The sequence below is a fragment of the Triticum urartu genome, chromosome 1, assembly GCF_003073215.2.
Source record: "Triticum urartu cultivar G1812 chromosome 1, Tu2.1, whole genome shotgun sequence".
NCBI classification, from domain to species: Eukaryota; Viridiplantae; Streptophyta; class Magnoliopsida; order Poales; family Poaceae; genus Triticum; species Triticum urartu.
Genome location: NC_053022.1, coordinates 532,194,787 through 532,205,489, shown reverse-complemented (window position 1 = coordinate 532,205,489; position 10,703 = coordinate 532,194,787).

Sequence of the window (10,703 nt, the reverse complement as noted above, 5' to 3'; positions counted from 1 at the left end):
CCAACCAAAACAGTGGTGTCCGCTTTGATGCAGAAACCAAGACGGGAAAGGAAACATATTATGGTTATATACAAGACATATGGGAACTTGACTATCGACGTGGTTTGAAGGTCCCTTTGTTTCGGTGCAAATGGGTCAATATGACACGAGGCGGGGTAACGGAAGACCCGTAGTACGGAATGACAACAGTGGATCTTAACAATCTTGCGTATGCAGACGAACCATTCGTCCTAGCCAATGATGTGGCACAGGTTTTCTATGTGAAGGACATGTCTACCAAGCCAAGAAAAAGAAAAGATAAGGAAGCGAATGCATCGTACGATGAGTCAAAGCGGCACATAGTTCTTTCTGGGAAGAGAAACATCGTGGGAGTGGATGACAAGACAGACAAGTCAGAAGATTATGAAAAGTTTGATGAAATTGCTCCATTCACAGTGAATATTGACCCGAGCATCCCATTAAATGATGAAGATTTTCCATGGCTACGACGCAAAGGGACACACGCGAAGAAAAAGTTTCACACCCAAAGATCTGGGATGTGATCGGCTTAGCTATCATCACTTTCTTCTGTGTTTCACACCCAGGAGGGAATCTCTGTAGTAGTTAGGGTAGCTAGTTATGTGTTTTGGCATTTGAAACGCGAAGAAATTTTATGTGCAAGCAAATTCTTTCATGCATTTATTGATTTTTTCAGCTAAATGACCCTGAAATTGAAAAGCATTTCAAATAAACTCAGAAAAGGATGAAAGTTGGTATGGTATCATAATTTCACCCACATAGCATGTGCAAAAAAGTAGAGAGGGTTATTGCAAAAACTGGATGCACTTCGTGTACAAAATGGACAATCTGTTTCGAAGTATCAGGGTTTCGGACGAAAATTCATCTGTTACAAAGGCATTCCATTTTTAAATAACTTAAGCATTACCAAATTGAATATAATGATAAAACACACTAATATTAAACATAAGAAAAAAGAATCACTGGAAAATGTATTTTTAAAGTTAAGTTATTCACAAACTAGTGATTCACACAAATTTCAAATAATTCAAAATTTAAACTATTCAAATTTAAAAACTACCGGCACTAACTGAAAGTTTCTAAAAACTATCAAAAATATTCACAAAGAAACTCTAAATACAGCAAAAAACAACTAAAAATAAATAAAACAAAATAAATAAAGCAGAAAAGAAAAAACTAAATGAAAAAAGCCCACCTACCGGGCCACAGCGGCTTGCATACGACTAGAAACCCAACCTGTTGTTGGGTCAGGATGCAGGCCCGCAAGCCCAATAGGCCCCACAGCGCAGAGTAGCAGAGGTAGGCCCAGAAGGCCTGCTTTAGAGAGGAGCTCGAGACAGCAGCGGCGGCGGGGCTTATAAGCAGGTGTGAGCGCCCTTCGGCTAGCGAGGTGGGACTAAACTTCTGCGCCCCTCGCCTGGCAGCGCACCCCCTTTAGTACCAGGTCGTGGCACCAACCGGTACTAAAGGTGTCCCCTATATAAGAAACACTTCGAAAATTTTCAGTTTCTCATCTCCCACTTATCTCTGCCGCTGCCCCGTCCCGCGCCGTCGCCGCCCCCGTCGCGCCGTCCCCGTCGACTCTGCGGCACCCCCATCCCCATCGCGTCGTCCCCGTCGACTCTGCGGCACCCCCGTCCTCGTCGCGTCGTCCCCGTCGACTCTGCGGCACCCCCGTCGCCGTCCCGGTCGCCGATCCCCTCGCTTCGCCGTCGCCGTCGCCTTTGGATCGACCTCGCCCTCGCCGTCGCCGTCGCCTCAACCTTGCCCGCGCGCGCTGTGAGCCCCTCCCCCGGCCCCTCTCCTCCCTCCAATCGATCGTAGCGCACACCGGCGTCGGCGCCGGCGCCGACCGTAGCGCACACACACGCGCGCGCGCACACAGACACTACATGCACACACACACACACACACACACACACTACACACACACTAGACGCGCACACACACACACAATTTTTTTGTTTTTAGCTTTTAGTTTTTTCTGTTTTTCTGTTTTTCTGTTTTTCATACAAAGTTTTAGATGAATTAATTAATTAGATTAGATTAATGTCAAATAGTATGTAGAAATGTTAGTTATAATATATATAATGTCAAATGTTATAGAAATGTTAGTTATATAGAAATGTTAGAAATTTTGGAAATGTTAGTTTTAGCTAGCTAGATGAATTAGATTAATTTCAAATTGTTAGACGATGATCGATGTTTTTTTAGTTTCTTATATTTTTAGTTATAAAATTTAGAATTTGCATATATGAAATCATCACAATCCATCATTTAAAAAATGTTACTTTACTTTTGCGGCATATAGTATTTTGTTGTCGACGATGCCCGGCCCGCATCCTCGCCATCGACACGTCCGCGACGACGTCCTGCTTCAGAGGACCCATGTCCGGGACTGGGCTCCGCCGGGCTGGCACTGGGAGGTGCTACCTTCAGGGGCGCGACGCTTGGTGAGGAACCCGGCCCCGGGTCCCGTCGTCGACCCTCATCTCCTTTGGTGGCATTCATGTGGGCCACTTTCGGTGCGGAGGGAGCCGGCCCCGCCGGAGGTGGTACGTCGCCGTGTCAGGGAGGAGGACGAGCACGTCCATCGCTACATGGCTGCTATGGACGTCAGGTTCTCCAATACCTGGCAGGTTCTTTGGGGAGATCACCCGAGCTATGATCCAGTGATGGTTCCTTCTCTTTGGGTGTCCACCGCCCGCACCTCAGGAACCGCGAGTGGCCTAGATTACTCTGTACTATTCGATCTTTATTAGCTTGCTAGCTAGCTAGCTAGTGATGTATTCAATATTATATCTATTATTCGAGATGATGTATTCGTGATTATATCTATTATTCGAGATGATGTATTCGAGATTATATCTATTATTCGAGATTATACTAAATTGTTTTATATTTCTTTTGGCATAGTTAAATAAAAGCTATGGCGGACAATACCGACAGAGAGAGAGAACAGACCATGCTCGATATCATACGCGGGCCAGATGATGATCAAAATAAAGAAGATTTTGACGGCTCCGAATTTCTAAACAACACCGGAGAGGGTGATATGATATTCGATCGCGACGACCGAGAAGATGAAGTCATGAACTACGACGAAGAACATGTTGATCCTGAAACAACAAACACCGGCGAGGTATATATATTTATATAAGCAGGAATCTGGTGATCATCGCATGTTTTAAATGAGTTGAAGATATATTAACGAATCGATCTTTCTTCTTTCAGCCATCCGGATCGAGCAAATCTTCAGGCAAAAGGACGAAACGAGGCCCGAACAAAAAGTTGAAGGAGGGCGTAAAGTACAATATCGAGGCAATCAGACCTAATGGCGAACCATTAGCGCCTAAGAAGATTGCGGACAAGTTCGTTCGTCAGTGCGGAGTTCTTGTGAAGGACCAACTCCCGATCTCCCTTCAAGAATGGAGAAAGCCAGCAAATCCACGTCCAGATGTTACTTTTGTCGACGAGAATCAAAAAAAATCTGCTTTGGGATACTCTCATGGAACATTAATTTCACCCTCCAGATAATTTCACAGAAGCAGACGTGCGGAAAGTCAAGGACGCTGCTTTTAGGAAGATGGCGGTTGCATTCAAGAACCACAAGAGAATGACGTGGGAGAAGTACGTCAAGGGAGGAAGGAAGACTCCAGTATTCGAGGGGATACTAGAGAATCAAAGTGCTCATTGGGACGATTTCGTGAAATTCAAGGATTCAGAATTAGCTAAGGAACGGTCGAGAATAAACAAGAAGAATGTAAAAAAAAGGATAAGTTCCATAAGCTGGGGCCAGGTGGCTACGCGGTGGCAATGCCTAAGTGGGATAAGTCTGAGAAAGAGATGGAGGATGCAGGTGTCACTCCGGTTAGTAAGAGCTGGCCCCCCAGGTGCAGGACTTGGTTCTATGCGCATGGGGGGGAGTTGGACCCGAAGACAGGCAATGTTTCGACGAAGGCATGTCTGAACGGAGCCGACGATGCGCTACTTGTTGCAATAGAAGAGGCTCGATCGGGGGTGTTCCAGCCCAACAAAGAGAACGACGAGCTTACGCGTGCCCTGGGAAATCCTGAACACCCAGGAAGAATACGAGGCAAGGGCGCTATTCCGTGGTATGAGGGGTTTTCGGACTGGAACGCCGACTACAAAACCCGTGCGAGAAAGAAGATTGCGGAGGAGAAGAAGAGGAAGATGGAGGAGGAGCAAAGGAAGCTCGACTATGAACGCCTTCAAGGCCTAGAAGCAAGTCAAGCGGAATTGGCAGCTAAATTCCAGCGGCAGCAGGAGAAGATCGACTCACTTAGCCAGCAAAGGGGGTCTCAGCAGCTGCAGCAGCTAGCGGATGATCCAGCATTGGATACCACCGCCCCATCCATGCCGAGAAGCAGCGTGGGTTCCGCCCCGGGCGACGCAGTAGTGCTGGATAGATACCCCGTGGATGACATCACGGAGAACACTAACTGCGAGCTACACTTCAAAATGAAGAACATATCCATGAAGGTGGCGGACGCCATTGCTTTTTCAAATTCCCCTGAGGCAACCTTCCATTGCAACCCGATTCCAGCGGGCTATGCTCGTGTCTTGGTTGATGAGGTGGTGGACCAATATTCGGGGCTAGAGCTTGACATTCCTGGAAGTGATGAGGAGCACACACTCGGAGATGCCAAACATCGTATCATCCTATGGAGAAAGGATTGCATCATTTTTCGAAGGCCACCGACACCGCGTCACCCGACTCCTCGTCGAAGTCCGCCACCGAGTCAGCAGACTCCCGCTCCTCCAAGTCCACCAACGCGTGAGGCCACTCCTCCTCCTCCAAGTCCGGCAAAGTGTCAAGCCACTCCTCCTCCAAGTCTGACACAGCGTCAGACGTCCACTCCTCCTCCAAGTCCGGCACAACCTCAGGCCACTCCTCCTCCAAGTCCGGCACAGCTTCAGGCCACTCCTCCTCGTCCAACTCAGCCCCGTCAGCCGTCTCCGCCGCCTCAGCAATCGCAGAAGAGACACCCCGTAGCTATGGTGCGTAGCGGTACCAGTCGAGGTCATAGTACAGGAAGTACAGGCGGAGGCAAGCGATATAAATATGGTCCAAACAACAAGCAGCTGTCGAAAAATGCGGGAAAACCGTTGCCCAGCTGGGAGAACAGGCGGCGCAATCGACCCCCCCGCTTGTTGTGCCGACAACACGTGACAGTACGCGCGCCCAATATTATTGTGGCCAAACAGTTTACGTTCCCGAGGTGGGCGATGTGGTAATAACCCAGGAGCATATAATGCAGGCTGAAGAACTCAAGATCACTGTTGGACAACTCCTCGAGATCGAGGACATGCCTGTGATTACAGAGGAGGAAATAAAAACGGAAATATGTCCGGGGCCAACCTTTGGTCAAGCCAGAAGATGTCAAGAAGCTCCCAACGAGAATGTATGAATTGCATCAATGGTACATGGACATTACCAAGAGATCCGATCGAGAGTCCCTCATGGTGTATGTCAAGAAGGATCATTACTACCATGAGAAAGCTGTGGCCATTGAGTATTCTGAACTGTTTCAGTTATACAATCAAGACGCACTCGACAAATCTATCGTCAGTTGCTATTGTCTGTAAGTGATTTCTTTCTGTAATTTAAGTCTCAAGCTAGCTGTAGTGATCCTTTTGATCAATCATTACCTGTAATTATCCTCACTATATTCTTTTCTGTGGTATTATGCAGGATGAAGATGTATGAAATGAGAAAAGGTGGACACTATGGCATTGGGTTCATTGACCCAAATACCGTTAATCAATACACATGGAAAATGAGCAAGTATTATGAAAAGCAGGTAGAGGACAGCATGCTAGAGTTCTTGAAGCGCCTCAAATACAATGAAGATATACTACTTCCTTACAACTTCGAGTGAGTCACACTTTCTTGTACTACAAATTCTCTGTTTTGCCTACTAGCTAGCTACATGTTTTTGCTTACATATGCCCGCTTAATTAAGACATGCAAACGTGTGTGCATGCAGATTTTACTGGATCTTGTGTATCATTAAAGTTGACGCCGGAACAGTTGAAATACTGGACTCGCTACTCAAAGCAAATAGTGACTACAACATCTTGTATGGGATAGTCAACAGGTAATTTCAATCATTATTAACTATATATCTCGGCCTATTTAGTTCGTCATTTCATGATATGAACTATTTAATAACCCCTTTATTCATTTTCTTTGTCGGCGGGCAGGGCTTGGGCAAGGTTCATCAGCGTCACGGAAGGCGAATGGAAACCACAGCTGGAATGGTTTCGATCCAAGGTAAGTAATTAAGTAGTACTAGCTAGCTAGCTAGCTGCCATCTCTTTAATTATCATGCTTGATTAATTATTATCTGATCAAATTAAATTCCATTCTCGTAATAAAGGCCCTGAAGCAGGCGCAGGGGACTAATCTGTGTGCATACTGCGTTTGCGAGAACATTCGCATGATGGCGTCCGAAAGGAGCAGATCTCAAAGACAGGAATGGGTACGCTTGTCAGAACACTATTCACAATTTTTACACTATTATCGATATCTAGTCACACAACTAATACACATGCATATTGATTTCCTTCTTAACAGTTCAAAGAGGTGCGGGACAAGCTCCTAGAAACGGAGCGCGTAGAAGCACTTCAAGAGGAAATAGCGGGATTTTTGCTCGACCAGGTCATAAATCCGAAGGGAGAATACTATTACCCGCTACTGTCCCCATCGAACATGTCATGAACCACTTCCAATTGTCATCCTGCTTCGAAGGCACCAATTAGGCTAATGCCACTGGCTCCGAAGGCAACATGCATATGTAGGAGAAATTGTATATAGCTATACATGTGTGTATGTGTAAATTAATATGGTGGTTTGTGAGACATTGATGATATATATGCATAACGTGTACAATGTGTAGTACTGTAAAATACCAGCAAACGAAAAAGAATTAAAATGGAAAACACAAAATTAAATGAAAAAGAAATCATAAAATCAAAAATCCCCCAAACATTTTAGTACCGGTTGGTGTTACCAACCGGTACTAAAGGGCTCCCGGCCCCCGGAGCTGGCTCGTTCCACGTGGTTTCCCTTTAGCACCGGTTCGTGCTGAACCGGTACAAAAGGGGGGGGGGCCTTTAGTGCCGAAATGTTAGTGCCGGTTCCGAAACCGGCACTAAAGGGCCTTACGAACCGGTGCTATTGCCCTGTTCTGCACTAGTGTACGATCTCAACCAAGATCATGGGAAAAAAATAGTCCATGGAGCTCGGGGGCTCAACATCAACATTATTCTCACGCATCTGTGCAGAATTTTCTGGACAACGGATTCGTTTTCGCCATCCCTGCCTCCTTGAGGGTCGTTTTGACGATTGCTTTGGTGCAATTGTGCGCAATTAAGTCTACAACGACCACGTCAAATTTCATAACTTTCTGATGGAGGAATCTCTGGCAATCACTGATATACCGGGGCCATGACGAATCTAGACTAGGGTTAAAAAATGCATGATAGGTCCGATTCAGCCCGCCCGGGAACAAATGAAAAAAAATCAAAAACCATGAACGGACGGAACAAAATCTATATGTATTTTAATAGGAGGACCATCCTTTTTTTATACGTAAAAAACCCGACCTAGTTCTGTTGGCATCCGCCTGAGGAACCGAATGCGACATCGCAAGTTTGGTTTCTTATAGCCGTAAAATATTTTTGCCTCCCTTGACGAGGATCGATGGGCTGGATGTGGAGCAGGCCCAGTAGTGGAGTGCGACTGAGGACCAATAAACAGCCTGGGGATCGAGCAATTATTGCTGCTTTTTCTTCGGCCAGCTGTGTGGGAGTTAGTATATGACGCTAGTTGCGTAAAATAGCCTGTGAACACACAAAGTTCGCAACTGGTCCAGCCGACTGGCAAGCACCGAAATGATCTGTATTTGTAAGGCGTGAGAAAAAAAGACCCGTTGAAGAATCAAACTCACGACCTCAAAGACATGACCATGGCCAGCGCAAATATTTAAGAACATACTGCAGCGATAGGTTCGAAACATTCTTTGATTGATTGTTTTGAACTTTTCAAAAAGATCTAATAATTACAAATTGCTAAATATTCTTGAAAACGTGAACATTTTTTGACGTCTCGGACATTTTTGAAAGATGCGGACAGTTTTCTGAATATTCCGTATATTGTTGAAAAACACGAAAAAATATTCAAAGCAGAACATTTTTGGAATTCACGAACATTTTTTGAAATCATTTTTTTATCAAGTACGACCATTTTTTTGAATTTATGAACAATTTGTGAAAACAAGAACATGTTTTGAACATTCATATTTTTGTAGACGTTGTGTTTTCTAAACATGAACATTATTTTGAATTTGTAAACATTTCACTAAAACAAGAATATTTTTTTGAATTTCGAACATTTTAAAAATAATCTCAAACAATAGTGGAAGACATCATTTTTAAAAAAAATGGGAACATTTCTTAATTTGAACAAATTTCGGAATGGGAAAAGAATTAAAGTGTCAAACATTTTTCAAATGGAACAAATTTTTTGAATTCTGAAAATATTAAAAAACGAAATTCTAAGAATTTATTGAACATATTTATTTAAAAAGGGAAAATAAAATAAACTTGGAAGGGAAAAAGAAAAAGGAATCAAAAAATAAAAATAGAAACCGGGCAAACAAAAACGATAAACGGGCCGGCCCAGTCTTGGGCGCCTGATGCGAAACTCCGAGTATTTGTCACCCCGTGCGGCAAATAGGGTTTTCCCAGCTGCCATGCTAGGAAAATAAGTGGGCTATTTTCATTGGGCCACAGTGCACACAGCTCACGAACATAACTTAGGAAAACCGTCTTTCTTTTTCTAGTAGATGGACGCACAATAATTTAGTATCAGCTTGGATATGATTTGTTTTTCTTTTTGCGGCGGACGGACCAAAAAAATCGGAGAAACGCGTCTCCCTTTATTATTAGGTACAGAAATAATTGCCTTCGGTGAAAATGTTTCGGCATACACACAATTTTGAATAATTTTTATTTAAAAAATGATCGAATCTCAGTCAAACTTAACGTGAATCCTTTGGCTGAAATGAAAACAAAAATCAGTGAAGTTTGATGATTTTTGGCTATGGCTGGAATATTTCTAAAGCAAAAATTCAAAACCTTGGTCCAACTGGAGTCGTGTTTTGATTCTAAGGGTTTAACTAAAGGGAAACCTTACCTTTCAGCCGGCGGATGAGTTGCGGTACCCACCACCTCCGTGGCCGCCCAGTTTAATTTTAATCATACGACACGTAGCGCTACGCAAGATGGTCCAACAAGTTTTGCAACATTGGGCATGTTGCACACACAAGTTCGTAACACATGCTATGTTACAAACATACAAAGCACCAACAAGTAGCCAACGCTTACATAAATTGATCATTTTTTCATTAGAAAATTTCCGCAACGTCATCCTTGTTGCAAAAATCCTTCCACAACATCATCTATGTTGCAGAAAGGTGAAAAACAGGGGAAAAATTTATGAAACACAACCTCTGTTGCAAATATTTTTCTGCAACATGAACTTTGTTGCACAAATAACGCTTGAAGAAAATCACGTGTCGCGCTAAAAAGACCTTGGGTTATTTTGCAACAAAGTCGTTGTTGCAGAGTGAACATCGTAACAACCAGCTTGTTGCAATTCACGAGGCGCATGTTTGGGGACATTCGACGGCTATTTTTGCGTTAATCGGATGGTCGCGGAGGTGGATGGTGTTTTTCTTTTATAATCTTAGTGTCGCCCTTCTATAAAACCCTTTGCACAGAAGGATATGTTAGCGGTAACAGGTACATACTGGCCATTGGTTACTGGTGCCTTCATGTGGTTTGAGTTCGATTTAAAAATCAAGGACAAGGGTGAGCAGGACGCCGAAATACAGTTTAGCAAAGGCGTAGCAACGTACCATCACAAGCCGTAACACAAGCGTGTCATCGACCAACTACTTAGTTTCCATAGCACGGTGAAATCAGTATTGCAACAAGTGACAGGACCGGTGGCGGCTAGCCTCCAAGTCAGCGTTGTGAAAGAAGGGTCCCATGACCCTATTGTCCACTTCAACGGTAAATTAACTGTTGGGACTACTAGAAATTATAGATATCATATGGTTGTATATGATAGCAGTGTGCCTAGTGGGGGCTTTGTTTTTTGAGGGTGCCTAATGGGGGCTTGGTGAGGGAAGATGGCTCTCTTGTGTCGTAATCTAGTAACTGTCCAGGGGCTACTCAAGACACCGTGTTTGCAGAAGACGAACAAATGATGCTCTATGTTTGTTTTCGTGATGCGGGTTATGAGATTGAGGATGAGGATATGACTAGCCTTGAGCCAGAGGATGAGGATGGTGACGAGATTGATCCTGACAAAGAGGAAGAGGAAAGCGAATGGGATGGAAGAGGAAGAGGAAGGCGATGAAGAAGATAGCGGAGGCGAAGGGGATGAGGAGGACCATAAGAATATTGTCACTCTCGAATACCCTACACCTGAGACTGTGTGGGAACACGGCTCCCCCAAACTGAAGGTGAAGGTTGATTAGATTGCCATCTTCGTCGCTGGAATACTATTTAACAAGATGGTATGCCCTTTCAAAAGGTTTTAAGTCGCCTAATTATTGATTTGGTGGGTTCTTGGAGTGAGACTGATTTTG